Below are 24834 nucleotides of genomic sequence, written 5' to 3'. Positions count from 1 at the left end.
GGACCTTCACAATCACGATGAAACACGGGAATTGCTTCGGAATAAAATACAAAAGGCACAATACCGACTTAAGAACAAGAATACTGAGTCTTCTTACTGTCTATGTTTTGAGCCTTTCCTGTGTCACCAGTCTTAGATTCCGATGCACAACTGCAGGTTTACTTTATCCCTTGAACCTTCACATTGACGAAGAAACACAGAAATTGCATCGGAATAAAATACAGAAGGCACAATGCCGACTTGAGCACAAGAAGACTGAGTCTTCTTACTGTCTATGTTATGAGCCTTTCCTCTGAGACCGGTTTTAGATTCCGATGCTTCACTTCAGGTTTACTGTATCCCTTGAACCTTCACTTTGTCGATGAAACACAAAAGTTGCATCGGAATTAAATACAAAAGTACACTTCCGACTTAAGTACTAGAAGACTGTGTCTTCTTACTATGTATGTTTTGAGCCATTCCTGTGTCACCAATTTTTGATTCCGAAGCACAACTGCAGGTTTAGTTGATCCGTTGGACCTTCAGTTTGACGATGGTACACAAAAATTGCATCGGAATTAAATACAAAAGGCACAATGGCGACTTAAGTACAAGAAGACTGAGTCTTCTTAGTGTCTATGTTTTGAGCCTTTCGTGTGAGACCAGTTTTAGATTCGGATGCTTCACTTCAGGTTTACTGTATCCCTTGGACCTTCACTTTGACGATAAAGAAGAAAATTGCATCGGAATTAAAGAGAAAATGAACAATGCCGACTTAAGTGCAAGAAGACTGACGTTTCTTAGTGTCTATGGTTTGAGCCCTACCTGTGTCACCAGTTTTTTATTCCAAAGCTCAACTGCAGGTTTGGTGGATCCCTTGGACTTTCACTTTCACGATGAAACACAAAAATTGCATAGGAATTTAATAGAAAAGGCACAATAACGACTTAAGTACAAGGAGACTGACTTTTCTTAGTGTCTGTGTTTGAGCCTTTCCTGTGTCACCAGTTTTAGATTCCGATGCACAACTGCAGGTTTACTGTATCCCTTGGACCTTCACATTGACGATGAAACACAGAAATTGCATCGGAATTAAATACAAAAGGCACAATGCCGACTTAGGTACAAGAAGACTGACTCTTTTTACAGTCTATGCTTTGAGCCTGACCTTCGTCACCGGTTTAAGATTCCGATGCACAATTGCCGGTTTACTGTATCCCTTGGACCTACACATTGACGATGAAACACAGAAATTGCATCGGAATTAAATACAAATAGCACAATGCCGACCTAAGTACAAGAAGACTGACTTTTCTTAGTTTTTTGAGCCTTTCTTGCGTCACCTGTTTTAGATTCCGATGCACAACTGCAGCTTTATTGTATCCCTTGGACCTTCACATTGACGATGAAACACAGAAATTGCATCGGAATTAAATACAAAATGCACAATGCCGACTTAAGTACAAGAAGACTGACTTTTGTTAGTGTCTATGTTTTCAGCCTTTCCTGTGTCACCAGATTTAGATTCCGATGCACAACTGCAGGTTTAGTGTATCCCTTGGACATTCACGTTGACGAAGGAACACAGAAATTGCATCGGAATTAAATATAAAAGGCACAATGCCGACTTAGGTACAAGAAGACAACGTTTCTTAGTGTGTATGTTTTGAACGTTTCCTGTGTGACCAGTTTTAGGGTCCGATGTACAGCTGCAGGTTAACTGTATCACTTGGACCTTGACATTGACGATGAAACACAGAAATTGCATCGGAATTAATTACAAAAGGCACAATGCCGACTTAAGTACAAGAAGACTGAGTCTTGTTACTGTCCATGTTTTGAGCCTTTCTTTTGAGACCAGTTTTAGATTCCGATGCTTCACTTCAGGTTTACTGTACCCCTTGAACCTTCACTTTGACGATCAAACACAAAAACTGCATCGGAATTAAATACAAAAGGCACAGTGCGACTTAAGTACAAGAAGACTGAATTTTCTCAGTATCTATGTTTTGAGCCGTTCCTGTTTCATGAGTTTTAGATTTCGATGCACAACTGCAGGTTGCTGACATAAGTACAAGAAGAGTGAGTCTTCTTACTGTCTATGTTTTGAGCCTTTCCTGTTTCATCAGTTTTAGATTCCGATGCGCAACTGCAGGTTTACTGTATCTGATGGACCTTCACATTGACGACGAATCACAGAAATTGCAACGGAATTAAATACAAAACGAACAATGCCGACTTACGTACAAGAAGACTGACTCTATTTATAGTCTATGTTTTGAGCCTTTCCTGCGTCACGTGTTTTAGATTCCGATGCTTCACTTAAGGTTTACTGTATCCCTTGGACCTTCACAATCACGATGAAACACGGGAATTGCATCGGAATAAAATACAAAAGGCACAATACCGACTTAAGAACAAGAATACTGAGTCTTCTTACTGTCTATGTTTTGAGCCTTTCCTGTGTCACCAGTCTTAGATTCCGATGCACAACTGCAGGTTTACTTTATCCCTTGAACCTTCACATTGACGAAGAAACACAGAAATTGCATCGGAAAAAAATACAGAAGGCACAATGCCGACTTAAGCACAAGAAGACTGAGTCTTCTTACTGTCTATGTTATGAGCCTTTCCTCTGAGACCGGTTTTAGATTCCGATGCTTCACTTCAGGTTTACTGTATCCCTTGAACCTTCACTTTGTCGATGAAACACAAAAATTGCATCGGAATTAAATACAAAAGTACACTTCCGACTTAAGTACTAGAAGACTGTGTCTTCTTACTATGTATGTTTTGAGCCATTCCTGTGTCACCAATTTTTGATTCCGAAGCACAACTGCAGGTTTAGTTGATCCGTTGGACCTTCAGTTTGACGATGGAACACAAAAATTGCATCGGAATTAAATACAAAAGGCACAATGGCGACTAAAGTACAAGAAGACTGAGTCTTCTTAGTGTCTATGTTTTGAGCCATTCGTGTGAGACCAGTTTTAGATTCGGATGCTACACTTCAGGTTTACTGTATCCCTTGGACCTTCACTTTGACGATAAAAGAAGAAAATTGCATGGGAATTAAATACAAAATGCACAATGCCGACTTAAGTGCAAGAAGACTGACGTTTCTTAGTGTCTATGGTTTGAGCCCTACCTGTGTCGCCAGTTTTTTATTCCAAAGCTCAACTGCAGGTTTGGTGGATCCCTTGGACTTTCACTTTCACGATGAAACACAAAAATTGCATAGGAATTAAATAGAAAAGGCACAATAACGACTGAAGAACAAGGAGACTGACTTTTCTTAGTGTCTGTGTTTGAGCCTTTCCTGTGTCACCAGTTTTAGATTCCGATGCACAACTGCAGGTTTACTGTATCCCTTGGACCTTCACATTGACGATGAAACACAGAAATTGCATCGGAATTAAATACAAAACGCACAATGCCGACTTAGGTACAAGAAGACTGACTCTTTTTACAGTCTATGCTTTGAGCCTGACCTTCGTCACCGGTTTAAGATTCCGATGCACAATTGCCGGTTTACTGTATCCCTTGGACCTTTACATTGACGATGAAACACAGAAATTGCTTCGGAATTAAATACAAATAGCACAATGCCGACCTAAGTACAAGAAGACTGACTTTTCTTAGTTTTTTGAGCCTTTCTTGCGTCACCTGTTTGAGATTCCGATGCACAACTGCAGCTTTATTGTATCCCTTGGACTTTCACATTGACGATGAAACACAGAAATTGCATCGGAATTAAATACAAAATGCACAATGCCGACTTAAGTACAAGAAGACTGACTTTTGTTAGTGTCTATGTTTTCAGCCTTTCCTGTGTCACCAGATTTAGATTCCGATGCACAACTGCAGGTTTAGTGTATCCCTTGGACATTCACGTTGACGAAGAAACACAGAAATTGCATCGGAATTAAATATAAAAGGCACAATGCCGACTTAGGTACAAGAAGACAACGTTTCTTAGTGTGTATGTTTTGAACGTTTCCTGTGAGACCAGTTTTAGGGTCCGATGTACAGCTGCATGTTAACTGTATCACTTGGACCTTGACATTGACGATGAAACACAGAAATTGCATCGGAATTAATTACAAAAGGCACAATGCCGACTTAAGTGCAAGAAGACTGAGTCTTGTTACTGTCCATGTTTTGAGTCTTTCCTTTGAGACCAGTTTTAGATTCCGATGCTTCACTTCAGGTTTTCTGTATCCCTTGAACCTTCACTTTGACGATCAAACACAAAAACTACATCGGAATTAAATACAAAAGGCACAGGGCGACTTAAGTACAAGAAGACTGACTTTTCTCAGTATCTATGTTTCTAGCCGTTCCTGTTTCATCAGTTTTAGATTCCGATGCACAACTGCAGGTTGCTGACTTAAGTACAAGAAGAGTGAGTCTTCTTACTGTCTATGTTTTGAGCCTTTCCTGTTTCATCAGTTTTAGATTCCGATGCGCAACTGCAGGTTTACTGTATCTGATGGACCTTCACATTGACGACGAATCACAGAAATTGCAACGGAATTAAATACAAAACGAACAATGCCGACTTACGTACAAGAAGACTGACTCTATTTATAGTCTATGTTTTGAGCCTTTCCTGCGTCACGTGTTTTAGATTCCGATGCTTCACTTAAGGTTTACTGTATCCCTTGGACCTTCACAATCACGATGAAACACGGGAATTGCATCGGAATAAAATACAAAAGGCGCAATGCCGACTTAAGAACAAGAATACTGAGTCTTCTTACTGTCTATGTTTTGAGCCTTTCCTGTGTCACCAGTCTTAGATTCCGATGCACAACTGCAGGTTTGCTTTTTCCCTTGAACCTTCACATTGACGAAGAAACACAGAAATTGCATCGGAATAAAATACAGAAGGCACAATGCCGACTTAAGCACAAGAATACTCAGTCTTCTTAGTGTCTATGTTATGAGCCTTTCCTCTGAGACCGGTTTTAGATTCCGATGCTTCACTTCAGGTTTACTGTATCCCTTGAACCTTCGCTTTGTCGATGAAACACAAAAATTGCATCGAAATTAAATACAAAAGTACAATTCCGACTTAAGTACTAGAAGACTGTGTCTTCTTACTGTGTATGTTTTGAGCCATTCCTGTGTCACCAGTTTTTGATTCCGAAGCACAACTGCAGGTTTAGTTGATCCGTTGGACCTTCAGTTTGACGATGGAATACAAAAATTGCATCGGAATTAAATACAAAAGGCACAATGGCGACTTAAGTACAAGAAGACTGAGTCTTTTTAGTGTCTATGTTTTGAGCCTTTCCTGTGAGACCAGTTTTAGATTCCGATGCTTCACTTCAGGTTTACTGTATCCCTTGGACCTTCACTTTGACGATAAAAGAAGAAAATTGCATCGGAATTAAATACAAAATGCACAATGCCGACTTAAGTACAAGAAGACTGACTTATCTTAGTGTCTATGTTTTGAGCCTTTCCTGCGTCACCAGTTTTAGATACCGATCCACAACTGCAGGTTTACTGTATCCCTTGGACCTTCACATTGACGATGAAACACAGAAATTGCATCGGAATTAAATACAAAAGGCACAATGCCGACTGAAGTACAAGAAGACTGACTCTTCTTAGTGTATATTTTTTTCAGCCTTCCCTGAGTCACCTGTATTAGATTCCGATTCTTCACTTGAGGTTTACTGTATCTCTTGGACCTTCACATTGACGATGAAACACAGTAATTGCATCGGAATTAAATAGAACAGGCACAATGCCGACTTAAGTACTAGAAGACTGTGTCTTCTTACTGTGTATGTTTTGAGCCTTTCCTGTGTCACCAATTTTAGGTTCCGATGCACAACTGCAGGTTTAGTGTATCCCTTGGACCTTCACTTTGACGATGACACACAAAAATTGCATCGGATATAAATACAAAAGGCAGAATGGGGACTTAAGTACAAGAAGACTGACTCTTCTTCCTGTCTATGTTTTGAGCCTTTCCTCTGAGACCACTTTTAGATTCCGATGAGGCACTTCAAGTCTACTGTATCCGTGGACCTTCACTTTGACGATGAAACACAAAAATTGCATCGGAATTAAATACAAAAGGCGCAATGCTGACTTAAGTACAAGAAGACTGACTCTTTTTACAGTCTATGCATTGAGCCTTTCCTGCGTCACCTGTTTAGATTCCGATGCACAACTGCCGGTTTACTGTATCCCTTGGACATTCACATTGACGATGAATCACAGAAATTGCATCGGCATTAAATACAAATGGCACAATGCCGACTTAAGTACAAGAAGACTCACTCTTTTTACAGTCTATGCTTTGAGAATTTCCTGCGTCACCTGTTTTAGATTCAGATGCACAAGTGCTGGTTTACTGTATCCCTTGGACCTTCACATTGGCGATGAAACGCAGAAATTGCATCGGAATTAAATACAAAAGGCACAGTGCCGACTTAAGTACAAGAAGACTGACTTTTCTTACTGTCTATATTTTGAGCTTTTCCTGGGTCACCTGTCTTAGATTCCGATGCACAACTGCAAGTCTACTGTATCCCTTGGACCTTCGCATTGACGATGAAACAGGGAATTAAATACAAAAGGCACAATGTCGACTTAAGTACAAGAAGACAGAGTCTTCTTACTGTCAATGCTTTGAGCCTTTGCTGTGAGACCTGTTTTAGATTACGATGCTTCACTTCAGGTTTACTGTATCCCTTGAACTTTCACTTGGACGATGAAACACAAAAACTGCATCGGAATTAAATACAAAAGGCAGAATGCCGACTTACGTACAAGAAGTCTGACTGTGTATGTTTTGAGCCCTTCTTGTGTCGCCAGTTTTAGATTCCGAAGCTCAACTGCAGGTTTAGTGGATCCCTTGGACCTTCACTTTGACGAAGACACACAAAAATTGCATCGGAATTAAGTACAAAAGGCACAATGGCGACTTAAGTACAAGAAGACTGAGTCTTCTTAGTGTCTATGTTTTGAGCCTCTCCTGTGAGACCAGTTTTAGATTCCCATGCATCACTTCAGGATTACTGTATCCCTTGGACCTTCACTTTGACGATAAAATAAGAAAATGGCATCGGAATCAAATACAAAATGCACAACGACGACTTAAGTACAAGAAGACTCACGTTTCTTAGTGTCTATGGTTTCAGCCTTTCCTGTGTCACAAGTTTTAGATTCCGATGCACAACTGCAGGTTAAGTGTATCCCTTGGACATTCACATAAACGAAGGAACACAGTAATTGCATCGGAATTAAATACAAAATCCACAATGCCGACATAAGTACAAGAAGACTGAGTCTTGTTACTGTCTATGTTTTGAGCCTTTCCTGTGTCACCAGTTTTAGATTCCGATGCACAACTGCAGGTATACCGTATCCGTTGGAACTTCACTTTAACGATGAAACACAAAAGTGGCATCGGAATTAAATACAAATGGCACAATGCCGACTTAAGTAGAAGAAGACTGACTTTTATTAGTGTATATTTCTTTTAGCCTTTCCTGAGTCACCTGTATTAGATTCCGTTTCTAAACTTGAGGTTTACTGTATCCCTTGGATCTTCACTTTGACGATAAAAGAAGAAAATTGCATCGGAATTAAATACAAAATGCACATTGCCGACTTAAGTGCAAGAAGACTGACGTTTCTTAGTGTCTATGATTTGAGTCCTTCCTGTGTCGCCAGATTTTAATTCCGAAGCTCAACTGCAGGTTTAATGGATCCCTTGGACGTTCACTTTGACGATGAAACACAAAAATTGCATCGGAATTAAATTCAAAAGGCACAATGGCGGCTTAAGTACAAGAAGACTGAGTCTTCTTTCTGTCTATGCTTTGAGCCTTTCCGCTGAGACCAGTTTTAGACTCCGATGATTCACTTCAAGTTTACTGTATCTCTTGGACCATCACTTTCACGATGAAACACAAAAATTGCATCGGTATTAAATACAATAGGCACAATGCCGACTTAAGTACAAGAAGACTGACTCTTTTTACAGTGTATGCATTGAGACTTTGCTGCGTCACCTGTTTAGATTCCGATGCACAACTGCAGGTTTACTGTATCCCTTGGACATTCATATTGACGATGAATCACAGAAATTGCATTGGAATTAAATACAAATGGCACAATGCCGTCTTAAGTACAAGAAGACTCACTCATTTTACAGTCTATGCTTTGAGCCTTTCTTGCGTCACCTGTTTTAGATTCCAGTGCACAACTGCTGGTTTACTGTATCCCTTGGACCTTCACATTGACGATGAAACACAGAAATTGCATCGGAATTAAATACAAAAGGCTCAATGCCGACTTAAGTACAAGAAGACTGACTTTTCTTAGTGTATATTTTTTTTTAGCCTTTCCTGAGTCACCTGTATTAGATTCCGTTTCTTCACTTGGGGTTACTGTATCGCTTGGACCCTCACATTGACGATGAAACACAGTAATTGCATCGGTATTAAATAGAAAATGCACAATGCCGACTTAAGTACTAGAAGACTGTTTCTACTTACTGTGTATGTTTAGGGCCAATCCTGTGTCACCAATTTTAGATTCCAATGCACAACTGCAGGTTCAGTGTATCCCTTGGACCTTCACATTGACGATGAAACACAAAAATTGCATCGGAATTAAATACAAAATTCACAATGGCGACTTAAGTACAACAAGACTGAGTCTTCTTTCTGTCTCTGCTTTGAGCCTTTCCTCTGAGACCAGTTATAAATTCCGATAATTCACTTCATGTTTACTGTATCCCTTGGACCTTCACTTTGACGATGAAACACAAAAATAGCATCGGATTAAATACAAAAGGCACAATGCCAACTTAAGTACAAGAAGACTGTCTCTTTTTACAGTCTATGCATTGAGTCTTTCCTGCGTCACCTGTTCGGATTCCGATGCACAACTGCAGGTTTACTGTATGCCTTAGACATTCACATTGACGATGAATCACAGAAATAGCATCGGAATTAAATACAAAAGTCCCAATACCGACTTAAGTACAAGAAGACTAGCGTTTCTTAGTGTCTATGTTTTGAGCGTTTCCTGTGTGACCAGTTTTATGGTCCGATGTACAACTGCAAGTTAACTGTATTCCTTGGACCTTCACATTGACGATGAAACACAGAAATTGCAACGGAATTAAATACAAATGGCATAGGACGACTTTAGTACAAGTAGACTGACTTTTCTCAGTATCTATGTTTTGAGCCTCTCCTGTGTCACCAGTTTTAGATTCCGATGCACAACTGCAGGTATACCATATCCGTTAGAACTTCACTTTGACGATGAAACGCAAAAGTGGCATCGGAATTAAATACAAATGGCACAATGCCCACTTAAGTAAAAGAAGAGTGAGTCTTCTAATTGTCTATGTTTTGAGGCTTTCCTGTTTCATCAGTTTCAGATTCCGATGCACAACTGCAGGTTGGCGATTTAAGTACAAGAAGAGTGAGCATTCTTACTGTCTATGTTTTGAGCCTTTCCTGTTTCATCAGATTTAGATTCCGATGCACAACTGCAGGTTTACTGTATCCCATGGGACTTCACATTGACGACGAATCACAGAAATTGCAACGGAATCAAATACAAAACGCACAATGCCGACTTTAGTACAAGAACACTGACTCTATTTGCAGTCTTTGTTTTGAGCCTTTCCTGTGTCACGTGTTTTAGATTCCGATGCTTCACTTCAGGTTTACTGTATCCCTTGGACCTGCACATTCACGATGAAACACAGAAATTGCATCGGAATAAAATACAAAAGGCACAATGGTGACTTAAGCACAAGAAGACTGAGTCTTCTTACTGTCTATGTTTTGAGCCTTTCCTCTGAGACCAGTTGTAGAATCGATGCTTCACTTCATGTTTACTGTATCCCTTGGACCTTCCCTTTGACGCTGAAACACAAATATTGCATCGGAATTAAATACGAAAGGCTCAATGCCGACTTAAGTACAAGAAGACTGACTTTTCTTAGTGTATATTTTTATGGCCTTTCCTGAGTCACCTGTATTAGATTCCGTTTCTTCACTTCGGGTTACTGTATCGCTTGGACCCTCACATTGACGATGAAACACAGTAATTGCATCGGTATTAAATAGAAAATGCACAATGCCGACTTAAATACTAGAAGACTGTGTCTACTTACTTTGTATGATTAGAGCCCATCCTGTGTCACCAATTTTAGATTCCGATGCACAACTGCAGGTTTAGTGTATCCCTTGCACCTTCACTTTGACGATGAAACACAAAAATTGCATCGGAATTAAACACAAAATTCACAATGGCGACTTAAGTACAACAAGACAGAGTCTTCTTTCTGTCTATGCTTTGAGCATTTCCTCTGAGACCAGTTTTAGATTCCGATAATTCACTTCATGTTTACTGTATCCCTTGGACCTTCACTTTGACGATGAAACACAAAAATTGCATCGGTATTAAGTACAAAAGGCAAAATTCCGACTTAAGTAGAAGAAGACTGACGCTTTTTACAGTCTATGCATTCAGCCTTTCCTGCGTCATCTGTTTAGATTAAGATGCACAACTGCAGGTTTACTGTATCCCTTGGACATTAACATTAACGATGAATCTCAGAAATTGCGTCGGAATTAAATACTAAAGCACAATGGCGACTTAATTACAAGAAGACCCACGCTTTTTACAGTCTATGCTTTGAGCCTTTCCTGCGTCACCTGTTTTAGATTCTGATGCACAACTGCTTGTTTACTGTCTCCCTTGGACCTTCACACTGACGATGAAACACGGATATTGATTCGGAATTAAATAGAAAAGGTACAGTGCCGACTAAAGTACAAGAAGACTGAGTCATCTTACTGGCTTTTCTTTGAGCCTTTCCTGTGTCACCAGTTTTAGATTTCGATGCACAACTGCAGGTTTACTGTATCCCTTGGACCTTCACATTGACGATGAAACACAGAAATTGCATCGGAATTAAATACAAAGAGCACATTGCCGACTTAAGTACAAGAAGCCTCACTCATTTTACAGTCTATGCTTTGAGCCTTTCCTGCGTCACCTGTTTTAGATTCTGATGCACAACTGCTTGTTTACTGTATCCCGTGGACCTTCACATTGACGATGAAACGCAGAAATTGCATCGGAATTAAATCCAAAAGGCACAATGTCGCCTTAAGTACAAGAAGACTGACTATTCTTAGTGTCTATGTTTCGAGCTTTTCCTGTGTCACATGTTTTAGATTCCGATGCACAACTGCAAGTTGCTAAACTGCAGGTTTATTGGATCCCTTGGACGTTCACTTTGACGATGAAACACAAAAATTGAGTCGGAATTTAATAGAAAAGGAACAATGCCGACTCATGCACAAGAAGACTGACTTATCTTAGTGTCAATGATTTGAGCCTTTCCTGTGTCACATGTTTTAGATTCCGATGATTCACTTCATGTTTACTGTTTCCCTTGGAGATTCACATTGACGATGAATGACAGAAATGCATCGGAATTAAATACAAAAGGCACAATGCCGACTTAACTACAAGAAGACTCACTCTTTTCACAGTCTATGCTTTGAGCCTTTCCTGCGTCACATGTTTTAGATTCCGATGCACAACTGCTGGTTTGCTGTATCCCTTGGACCTTCACATTGACGATGAAACGCAGAAATTGCATCGGAATTAAATCCAAAAGGCACAATGCCGACTTAAGTACCAGAAGACCGAGTCTTCTCTCTGTCTAAGGTTTGAGCCTTTCCTCTGAGACCAGTTTTTGATTCCGATGATTCTCTTCATGTTTACTGTATCCCGTGGACCTTCACTTTCACGATGAAACAAAAAAATTGCATCGGAATTAAATACAGAAGGCACAATGCGGACATAAGTACAAGAAGACTGATCCTTTTTACAGTCTATGCATTGAGCCTTTGCTGCATCACCTGTTTATTTTCCGATGCACAACTGCAGGTTTACTGTATCCCTTGGACATTCACATTGACGATGAATAATAGAAATTTCATCGGAATTAAATAGAAAAGGCACAATGCCGACTTAAGTACAAGATGACTCACTCTTCTTACAGTCTATGCTTTGTGCCTTTCCTGCGTCACCTCTTTTAGATTCTGATGCACAACTGCTTGTTTACTGTATCCCTTGGAGCTTCACATTGACGATGAAACACAGAAATTGCATCGGAATTAAATACAAAAGGCACAACGCCTCCTTAAGTACAAGAAGACTGACTATTCTTAGTGTCTATGCTTTGAGCTTTTCCTGCGTCACCTGTTTTAGATTCCGATGCACAACTGCAAGTTAAGTGTATCGTTTGGAGATTCACATTGACGATGAAACACGGAAATTGATTCGGAAATAAATACAAAAGGCACAATGCCGACTTAAGTATAAGAAGACTGAGTCATCTTACGTGCTTTTCTTTGAGCCTTTCCTGTGTCACCAGTTTTAGATTTAGATTCACAACTGCAGGTTTACTGTATCCGTTGGACCTTCACATTGACGATGAAACACAAAAATTGCGACGGAATTAAATACAAAAGGCACAATGCCGACTTAAGTGCAAGAAGACTGAGTCTACTTACTGTCTATGTTTTGAACCTTTCCTGTGAGACCAGTTTTAAATTCCGATGCTTCACTACAGGTTTACTGTATCCCTTGGACCTTCACTTTGACGATGAAACACAGAAATTTCATCGGAATTAAATACAAAAGGCACAATGACGACTTAAGTACAAGAAGACTGAGTCCATCTAGTGTCTATGTTTTGAGCCTTTCCTGTGAGACCAGTTTTAGATTCCGATGCTTCACTTCAGGTTTACTGTATCCCTTGGACATTCAATTTGACGATAAAAGAAGAAAATTGCATCGGAATTAAATACAAAATGCACAATGCCGACTTAAGTGCAAGAAAACTGACGTTTCTTAGGGTCTATGATCTGAGCCCTTCCTGTGTCGCCAGTTCTTGATTCCAAAGCTCAACTGGAGGTTTAGTGGATCCCTTGGACGTTCACTCTGACGATGAAACACAAAAATTGCATTGGAATTTAATTGAAAAGGCACAATGCTGACTTAAGTACAAGAGGACTGACTTTTCTTAGTGTCTGTGATTTGAGCCTTTCGTGTGTCACCAGTTTTAGATTCCGATGCACAACTGCAGGTATGCTGTATCCCTTGGAACTTCACTTTGACGATGATACACAAAAGTGGCTTCGGAATTAAATACAATTGGCACAATGCCGACTTAAGTACAAGAAGACTGAGTCTTCTCTCTGTCTATGCTTTGAGCCTTTCCTCTGAGACCAGTTTTAGATTCCGATGATTCACTTCATATTTACTGTATCCCTTGGACCCTCACTTTGACGATGAAACAAAAAAATTGCATCGGAATTAAATACAAAAGGCACAATGCCGACTTAAGTACAAGAAGACTGACTCTTTTTTATAGTCTATGCATTGAGCCTTTGCTGCGTCACCTGTTTGGATTCCGATGCACAACTGCAGGTTTACTGTATCCCTTGGACATTCACATTGACGATGAATCACAGAAATTGCATCGGAATTAAATACAAAAGGCACAATGCCGACTTAAGTACAAGAAGACTCACTCTTTTTACAGTCTATGCGTTGAGATTTCCTGCGTCACCTGTTTTAGATTCTGATGCACAACTGCTTGTTTACTGTATCTCTTGGACTTTCACATTGACGATGAAACACGGAAATTGATTCGGAATTAAAAACAAAAGGCACAATGCCGACTTAAGTACAAGAAGACTGAGTCATCTTACTGGCTATTCTTTGAGCCTTTCCTGTGTCTCCAGTTTTAGATTTCGATGCACAACTGCAGGTTTACTGTATCCCTTGGAAATTCACATTGACGATGAAACACTGAAATTGCATCGGAATTCAATACAAAAGGCACAATGCCGACATAAGTACATGAAGACTGAGTCTTCTTACTGTCTGTATTTGAGCCTTTCCTGTGAGACCAGTTTTAAATTCCGATGCTTCACTACAGGTTTACTGTATCCCTTGGACCTTCACATTGACGATGAAACAAAGAAATTGCTTGGGAATTAAATACGAAAGGCACAATGCCGACTTAAGTACAAGAAGACTGACCCCTTTTACAGTCTATGCATTGAGCCTTGCTGCGTCACCTGTTAAGATTCCGATGCACAACTGCAGGTTTACTGTATCCCTTGGACATTCACATTGACGATGAAACACGGAAATTGATTCGGAATTAAATACAAAAGGCACCATGCCGACTTAAGTACAAGAAGACTCACTATTTTTACAGTCCATGCTATGAGCCTTTCCTGCGTCCCCTGTTTTAGATTCCGCTGCCCAACTTCTTGATAACTGCATCCCTTGGACCTTCACATTGACGATGAAACACAGAAATTGCATCGGAATTAAATACAAAAGGCACAATGCCGCCTTAAGTACAAGAAGACTGACTATTCTTAGTGTCTTCGTTTCGAGCTTTTCCTGTGTCACCTGTTTTAGATTCCAATGCACAACTGCAAGTTGCTAAACTGCAGGTTTATTGGATCCCTTGGACGTTCACTTTGACGATGAAACACAAAAATTGCGTCGGAATTAAGTAGAAAAGGCACAATGCCGACTTATGCACAAGAAGACTGACTTTTCTTAGTGTCTATGATTTGAGCCTTGCCTGTGTCACCAGGTTTAGATTCCGATGATTCACTTCATGTTTAGTGTTTCCCTTGGAGATTCACATTGACGATGAATGACAGAAATGCATCTGAATTAAATACAAAAGTCACATTGCCGACTTAACTACAAGAAGTCTCACTCTTTTCACAGCCTATGCTTTGAGCCTTCCTGCGTCACATGTTTTAGATTCCGATTCACTACTGCTGGTTTGCTGTATCCCTTGGACCTTCACTGTGACGATGAAACACAAGAATTGCATCGGAATTAAATACAAAATTCACAATGGCAACTTAAGTACAACAAGACTGAGTCTTCTTTCTGTCTATGCTATGAGCCTTTCCTCTGAGACCAGTTTTAGATTCCGATAATTCACTTCATGTATACTGTATCCCTTGGACCTTCACGTTGACGATGAAACACAAAAATTGCATCGGAATTAAATACCAGAGGCACAAAGCCGACTTAAGTAGAAGAAGACTGACTCTTTTTACAGTCTATGCATTGAACCTCTCCTGCGTCACCTGTTTAGATTCCGATGCACAACTGCAGGTTTACTGTATCCCTTGGACACTCCCATTGACGATGAATCACAGAAATTGCATCGGAATTAAGTACAAAAGGCACAATGCCGACTTAAGTACAAGAAGACATACGTTTCTTAGTGTCTACGATTTGAGCCTTTCCAGTGTCGCCAGTTTTAGATTCCGATGCACAACTGCAGGTTTACTGTATCGCTTGGACCTTCACATTGACGATGAAACAAAGAACTTGCATCGGAATTAAATACAAAAGGCGCAATGGCGACTTAAGTACAAGAAGACTGAGTCTTCTTACAGTCTATGTTTTGAGCCTTTCCTGTGAGACCAGTTTTAAATCCCGATGCATCACTTCAGGTTTACTGTATCCCTTGGACCTTCACTTTGACGATAAAAGAAGAAGCTTGCATCGGAATTAAATACAAAATGCACAATGCCGACTTAAGTACAAGAAGACTGAGTCATCCTACTGGCTTTTCTTTGAGCCTTTCCTGTGTCACCAGTTTTAGATTTCGATGCACAACTGCAGGTTTACTGTATTCCTTGGACCTTCACATTGACGATGAAACACAGAAATTGCATCGGAATTAAATACAAAAGGCACAATGCCGACTTAAGTACAAGAAGACTCACTCATTTTACAGTCTATGCTTCGAGCCTCTCCTGCGTCACCTGTTTTAGATTCTGATGCACAACTGCTTGTTTACTGTATCCCGTGGACCTTCACATTGACGATGAAACACTGAAATTGCATCGGAATTCAATACAAAGGCACAATGCCGACTTAAGTACAAGAAGACTGAGTCATCTTACTGTCTGTGTTTTGAGCCTTTCCTGTGAGACCAGTTTTTAATTCCGATGCTTCATTACAGGTTTACTGTATCCCTTGGACCTTCACTTTGGCGATGAAACGAAAAAATTGCATCGGAATTAAATACAAAAGGCACAATGCCGACTTAAGTACAAGAAGACTGACCCTTTTTACAGTCTATGCATTGAGCCTTTGCTGCCTCACCTGTTAATTTTCCGATGCGCAACTGCAGGTTTGCTGTATCCCTTGGACATTCACATTGACGATGTATTACAGAAATTTCAACGGAATTAAATGCAAAAGGCACAATGCCGACTTAAGTACAAGGAGACTCACTCTTTTTACAGTCTATGCTTTGAGCTTTTCCTGCATCACCTGTTTTAGATTCCGATGCACAACTGCTTGTTTACTGTATCCCTTGGACCTTCACATTGACGATGAAACACAGAAATTGCATTGGAATTAAATACAAAAGGCACAATGCCGCCTTAAGTACAAGAAGACTGACTATTCTTAGTGTCTACGTTTCGAGATTTTCCTGTGTTACCTGTTTTAGATTCCGATGCACAACTGCAAGTTGCTAAATTGAAGGTTTATTGGATCCCTTGGACGTTCACTTTGACGATGAAACACAAAAATTGCGTCGGAATTTAATAGAAAAGGCACAATGCCGACTCATGCACAAGAAGACTGACTTATCTTAGTGTCTATGATTTGAGCCTTTCCTGTGTCACATGTTTTAGATTCCGATGATTCACTTCATGTTTACTGTTTCCCTTGGAGAATCACATTGACGATGAATGACAGAAATGCATCGGCATTAAATACAAAAGGCACAATGCCGACTTAACTACAAGAAGACTCATTCTTTTCACAGTCTATGTTTTGAGCCTTTCCTGCGTCACATGTTTTAGATTCCGATGCACAACTGCTGGTTTGCTGTATCCCTTGGACCTTCCCATTGACGATGAAACACAGAAATTGCATCGGAATTAAATCCAAAAGGCACAATGCCGACTTAAGTACCAGATGACTGAGTCTTCTCTCTGTCTAAGGTTTGAGCCTTTCCTCTGAGACCAGTTTTTGAATCCGATGATTCTCTTCATGTTTACTGTATCCCGTGGACCTTCACTTTGACGATGAAACAAAAAAATTGCATCGCAATTAAATACAAAAGGCACAATGCCGACTTAAGTACAAGAAGACTGACCCTTTTTACAGTCTATGCATTGAGCCTTTGCTGCGTCACCTGTTTATTTTCCGATGCACAACTGCAGGTTTACTGTATCCCTTGGACATTCACATTGACGATGAATCACAGATATTTCATCGGAATTAAATACAAAAGGCACAACGCCGCCTTAAGTACAAGAAGTCTGAGTATTCTTAGTGTCTATGCTTTGAGCTTTTCCTGCGTCACCTGTTTTAGATTCCGATGCACAACTGCAAGTTGAGTGTATCCCTTGGAGATTCACATTGACGATGAAACACGGAAATTGATTCGGAAATAAATACAAAAAGCACAATGCCGACTTAAGTACAAGAAGACTGAGTCATCTTACTGGCTTTTCTTTGAGCCTTTCCTGTGTCACCAGTTTTAGATTTCGATTCACAACTGCAGGTTTACTGTATCCCTTGGACCTTCACATTGACGATGAAACACAAAAATTGCGACGGAATTAAATACAAAAGGCACAATGCCGACTTAAGTGCAAGAAGACTGAGTCTTCTAACTGTCTATGTTTTGAACCTTTCATGTGAGACCAGTTTTAGATTCCGATGCTTCACTTCAGGTTGACTGTATCCCTTGGACATTCAATTTGACGATAAAAGAAGAAAATTGCATCGGAATTAAATACAAAATGTACAATGCCGACTTAAGTGCAAGAAAACTGACGTTTCTTAGGGTCTATGATCTGAGCCCTTCCTGTGTCGCCAGTTCTTGATTCCGAAGCTCAAATGGAGGTTTAGTGGATCCCTTGGACGTTCACTTTGACGATGAAACACAAAAATTGCATTGGAATTAAATTGAAAAGGCACAATGCCGACTTAAGTACAAGAGGACTGACTTTTCTTAGTGAATGTGATTTGAGCCTTTCGTGTGTCACCAGTTTTAGATTCCGATGCACAACTGCAGGTTTACTGTATCCCTTGGACCTTCACATTAACGATGAAACAAGGAACTTGCATCGGAATTAAATACAAAAGGCACAATGGCGACTTAAGTACAAGAAGACTTAGTCTTCTTTCTGTCGATGCTTTGAGCATTTCCTCTGAGACCAGTTTTAAATTCCGATGATTCACTTCACGTTTACTGTATCCCTTGGACCTTCACTTTGACGATGATACACAAAAATTGCATCGGAATTAAATACAAAAGGCACAATGCCCACTTAAGTAAAAGAAGACTGAGTCTTCTTACTGTCTAAGTTTGAGCCTTTCGTGTGAGACCAGATTTCGATTCCGATGCTTCATTTCAGGTTTACTGTATCCCTTGAACCTTCACTTTGACGATGAAACACAAAAATAGCATCGGAATTAAATACAAAAGGCACAATGCCGACTTAAGTACAAGAAGACTGTCTTTCATTGAAACTATGTTTTGAGCCTTTCCTCTGTCAATAGTTTTAGATTCCGATGCACAACTGCAGGTATACAGTATCCCTTGGACCCTCACTTTGGCGATGAAACAAAAAAATTGCATCGGAATTAAATACAAAAGGCACAATGCCGACTTAAGTACAAGAAGACTGACTCTTTTTTATGGTCTATGCATTGAGCCTTTGCTGCGTCATCTGTTTGGATTCCGATGCACAACTGCAGGTTTACTGTATCTCTTGGACATGCACATTGACGATGAATCACAGAAATTGCATCGGAATTAAATACAAAATGCACAATGCCGACTTACGTACAAGAAGACTCACTCTTTTCACAGTCTATGCGTTGAGCCTTTCCTGCGTCACCTGTTTTAGATTCTGATGCACAACTGCTTGTTTACTGTATCCCTTGGACCTTCACATTGACGATGAAACACGGAAATTGATTCGGAATTAAATACAAAAGGCACAATGCCGACTTAATTACAAGAAGACTGAGTAATCTTACTGGCTATTCTTTGAGCCTTTCCTGTGTCGCCAGTTTTAGATTTCGATGCACAACTGCAGGTTTACTGTATCCCTTGGAAATTCACATTGACGATGAAACACAGAAATTGCATCGGAATTCAATACAAAAGGCACAATGGCGAATTAAGTATATGAAGACTGAGTCTTCTTACTGTCTGTGTTTTGAGCCTTTCCTGTGAGACCAGTTTTAAATTCCGATGCTTCACTACTGGTTTACTGTATCCCTTGGACCATCACATTGACAATGAAACAAAGAAATTGCTTGGGAATTAAATACGAAAGGCACAATGCCGACTTAAGTACAAGAAGACTGACCCCTTTTACAGTCTATGCATTGAACCTTGCTGCGTCACCTGTTTATTTTCCGATGCACAACTGCAGGTTTACTGCATCCCTTGGACATTCACATTGACGATGAATTACAGAAATTTCATCGGAATTAAATACAAAATGCACAATGCCGCCTTAAGTACAAGAAGACTCACTCTCTTTACAGTCTAAGCTTTGAGCCTTTCCTGTGCCACCTGTTTTAGATTCTGATGCAAAACTGCTTATTTACTGTATCCCTAGGACCTTCACATTGACGATGAAACACAGAAATTGCATCGGAATTAAATACAAAAGGCACAATGCCGCCTTAAGTACAAGAAGACTGATTATTGTTAGTGTCTATGTTTTGAGGTTTTCCTGCGTCACCTGTTTTAGATTCCGATGCACAACTGAGAGTTGCTAAACTGCAGGTTTATTGGATCTCTTGGACGTTCACTTTGACGATGAAACACAGAAATTGCATCGGAATTAAATACAAAAGGCACAATGCCGCCTTAAGTACAAGAAGACTGTTTATTCTTAGTGTCATGTTTTGAGGTTTTCCTGCGTCACCTGTTTTAGATTCCGATGCACAACTGAGAGTTGCTAAACTGCAGGTTTATTGGATCCCTTGGACGTTCACTTTGACGATGAAACACAAAAATTGCGTCGGAATTTAACAGAAAAGGCACAATACCGACTCATGCACAAGAAGACTGACTTATCTTAGTGTCTATGATTTGAGCCTTTCCTGTGTCACATGTTTTAGATTCCGATGATTCACTTCATGTTTACTGTTTCCCTTGGTGATTCACATTGACGATGAATGACAGAAATGCATCGGAATTAAATACAAAAGGCACAATGCCGACTTAACTACAAGTCTATGCTTTGAGCCTTTCCTGCGTCACATGTTTTAGATTCCGATGCACAACTGCTGGTTTGCTGTATCCCTTGGACCTTCACATTGACGATGAAACACAAAAATTGCATCGGAATTAAATCCAAAAGGCACAATGCCGACTGAAGTACCAGAAGACAGAGTCTTCTCTCTGTCTAAGGTTTGAGCCTTTCCTCTGAGACCAGTTTTAGATTCCGATGATTCTCTTCATGTATACTGTATCCCGTGGACCTTCACTTTGACAATGAAACAAAAAAATTGCATCGGAATTAAATACAAAAGGCACAATGCCGGCTTAAGTACAAGCCGACTGACCCTTTTTACAGTCTATTCATTGATCCTTTGCTGCGTCACCTGTTTATTTTCCGATGCACAACTGCAGGTTTACTGAATCCCTTGGACATTCACATTGACGATGAATCACAGAAATTTCATCTGAATTAAATACAAAAGGCACAACGCCGACTTAAGTACAAGAAGACTGAGTCATCTTACTGGCTTTTATTTGAGCCTTTCCTGTGTCACCAGTTTTAGATTTCGATTCACAACTGCAGGTTTACTGTATCTCTTGGACCTTCACATTGACGATGAAACACAAAACTTGCCACGGAATTAAGTACAAAAGGCACAATGCCGACTTGAGTGCAAGAAGACTGAGTCTTCTTACTGTCTATGTTATGAACCTTTCCTGTGAGACCAGTTTTAAATTCCAATGCTTCACTACAGGTTTACTGTATCCCTTGGACCTTCACATTGACGATGAAACAAGGAACTTGCATCGGAATTAAATACAAAATGCACAATGGCGCCTTAAGTACTAGAAGACTGAGTCTTCTTTCTGTCTACGCTTTGAGCCTTTCCTCTGAGACCAGTTGTAGATTCCGATGATTCATTTCATGTTTACTGTATCCCTTGGACCTTCACTTTGACGATGAAACACAAAAATCGCATCCGAATTAAATACAAAAGGCACAATGCCCACTTAAGGACAAGAAGACTTAGTCTTCTTACTGTCTATGTTTGAGCCTTTCGTGTGAGACCAGTTTTCGATTCCGATGCTTTACTTAAGGTTTTTTGTATCCCTTGAACCTTCACTTTTACGATGAAACACAAAAATAGCATCAGAATTAAATACAAAAGGCACAATGCCGACTTAAGTACAAGAAGACAGTCTTTCTTTGGATCTATGCTTTGAGCCTTTCCTCTGTCACCAGTTTTAGATTCCGACGCACAACTGCAGGTATACTGTATCCCTTGGAACTTCACTTTGACGATGAAACACAAAAGTGGCATCGGAATTAAATACAATTGGCACAATGCGACTTAAGTACAACAAGACTGAGTCTTCTCTCTGTCTATGCTATGAGCCTTTCCTCTGCGACCAGTTTTAGATTCCGATGATTCACTTCATGTTTACTGTATCACTTGGACGCTCACTTTGTCGATGAAACACAAAAAATTGCACCGGAATTAAATAGAAAAGGCGCAATGCCGACTTAAGTACAAGACGACTGACTCTTTTTTATAGTCTATGCATAGAGCCTTTGCTGCGTCACCTGTTTAGATTCCGATGCACAACTGCAGATTTACTGTAACCCTTGGACATTCACATTGACGATGAATCACAGAAATTGCATCGGAATTAAATACAAAAGGCACAATGCCGACTTAAGTACAAGAAGACTCACTCTTTTTACAGTCTATGCTTTGAGCCTTTCCTGCGTTCACCTCTTTTAGATTCTGATGCACAACTGCTTGTTTACTGTATCCCTTGGTCCTTCACATTGACGATGAAACACGGAAATTGATTCGGAATTAAATACAAAAGGCACAATGCCGACTTAAGTACAAGAAGACTGAGTCATCTTACCGCCTCTTCTTTGAGCCTTTCCTGTGTCACCAGTTTTGGATCTCGATGCACAACTGCAGGTTTACTGTATCCGTTGGAAATTCACATTGACGATGAAACACAGAAATTGCATCGGAATTGAATACTAAAGGCACAATGCCGACTTAAGTACAAGAAGACGCACTCTTTTTACAGTCTATGCTTTAAGCCTTTCCTGCGTCACCTGTTTTAGATTCTGATGCACAACTGCTTGTTTACTGTATCCCTTGGACATTCACATTGACGATGAAACACAGAAATTGCATCGGAATTCAATACAAAAGGCACAATGCCGACTTAAGTACATGAAGACTGAGTCTTCTTACTGACTGTGTTTTGAGCCTTTCCTGTGACACCTGTTTTAAATTCCGATGCTTCACTACAGGTTTACTGTATCTCTTTGACCTTCACATTGACGATGAAAGAAAAAAATTGCTTCGGAATTAAATACGAAAGGCACAATGCCGACTAAAGTACAAGAAGACTGACCCTTTTTACAGTCTATGCATTGAGCCTTTGCTGCGTCACCTGTTTATTTTCCGATGCACAACTGCAGGTTTACTGTATCCCTTGGACATACACATTGACGATGAATTACAGAAATTTAATCGGAATTAAATACAAAATGCACAATGCTGACTTAAGTACAAGAAGACTCACTCTTTTTACAGTCTAAGCTTTGAGACTTTCCTGCGTCACCAGTTTTAGATTTCGATTCACAACTGCAGGTTTACTGTATCCCTTGGACCTTCACATTGACGATGAAACACAGAAATTGCGACGGAATTAAATACAAAAGGCACAATGCCGATTTAAGTACAAGAAGACTGAGTCTTCTTGCTGTCTATGTTTTGAACCTTTCATGTGAGACCAGTTTTAAATTCCGATGCTTCACTACAGGTATACTGTATCCCTTGGACCTTCGCTTTGACGATGAAACACAGAAATTTCATCGGAATTAAATACAAAAGGCACAATGACGACTTAAGTACAAGAGGACTGAGTCTTTCTAGTGTCTATGTTTTGAGCCTTTCCTTTGAGACCAGTTTTAGATTCCGATGCTCCACTTCAGGTTTACTGTATCCCTTGGACATTCATTTTGACGATAAAAGAAGAAAATTCCATCGGAATTAAATACAAAATGCACAATGCCGACTTAAGTGCAAGAAGACTGACGTTTCTTAGGGTCTATGATTTGAGCCCTTCCTGTGTAGCCAGTTCTTGAATTGCAGGTTTAGTGGATACCTTGGACGTTCACTTTGACGATGAAACACAAAAATTGCATCGGAATTAAATTGAAAAGGCACAATGCCGACTTAAGTAGAAGAAGACTGACTTTCTTTGGATCTATGTTTTGTGCCTTTCCTCTGTCACCAGTTTTAGATTCCGATGCAAAACTGCAGGTATACTGTATCCCTTGGAACTTCACGTTGACGATGAAACGCAGAAATTGCATCGGAATTAAATACAAAAGGCGCAGTGACGACTTAAGTACAAGAGGACTGAGTCTTTTTAGTGTCTATGTTTTCAGCCTTTCCTGTGAGACCAGTTTTAGATTCCGATGCTCCACTTCAGGTTTACTGTATCCCTTGGACATTCATTTTGACGATAAAAGAAGAAAATTGCATCGGAATTAAATACAAAATGCACAATGCCGACTTAAGTGCAAGAAGACTGACGTTTCTTAGCTTCTATGATTTGAGCCCTTCCTGTGTCTCCAGTTCTTGATTCCGAAGCTCAACTGCAGGTTTAGTGGATCCCTTGGACGTTCACTTTGACTATGAAACAAAAAAAAAAAATGCATCGGAATTAAATTGAAAAGGCACAATGCCGACTTAAGTACAAGAGGACTGACTATTTTTAGTGTCGGTGTTTTGAGCCTTTCCTGTGTCACCAGTTTTAGATTCCGATGCGCAACTGCAGGTTTACGGTATCCCTTGGACGTTCACATTGACGATGAAACAAGGAAATTGCATCACAATTAAATACAAAAGGCCCAATGGCGACTTAAGTACAAGAAGACTGAGTCTTCTTTCTGTCTATGCTTTGAACCTTTCCTCTGAGACCAGTCTTAGATTCCGGTGATTCACTTCATGTTTACTGTATCCCTTGGACCTTCACTTTGACGATGAAACACAAAAATTGCATCGGAATTAAATACAAAAGGCACAATGCCGACTGAAGTACAAGAAGACAGACTCTTTTTACAGTCTATGAATTGAGCCTTTCCTGCGTCACCTGTTTAGATTCCGATGCACATCTGCAGGTTTACTGTATCCCTTGGACCTTCACATTGACAATGAAAAACGGAAATTGATTCGGAATTAAATAGAAAAGGTAAAATGCGGACTTAAGTACAAGAAGACTGAGTCATCTTACTGTCTATTCTTTGAGCCTTTCCTGTGTCACCAGTTTTGGATTTCGATGCACAACTGCAGGTTTACTGTATCCCTTGGACCTTCACATTGACGATGAAGCACAGAAATTGCATCGGAATTAAATACAAAAGGCACAATGCCGACTTAAGTACAAGAAGACTGATTTTCCTTAGTTTTTCTTAGGTTCACCAATTTTAGATTCCGATGCACGACTACAGGTTT

This window comes from Schistocerca serialis, chromosome 8, assembly GCF_023864345.2.
Source record: "Schistocerca serialis cubense isolate TAMUIC-IGC-003099 chromosome 8, iqSchSeri2.2, whole genome shotgun sequence".
NCBI lineage: Eukaryota > Metazoa > Arthropoda > Insecta > Orthoptera > Acrididae > Schistocerca > Schistocerca serialis.
The sequence above is the reverse complement of the archived record's forward strand: the minus strand, read 5'-3'. Positions refer to the sequence as shown.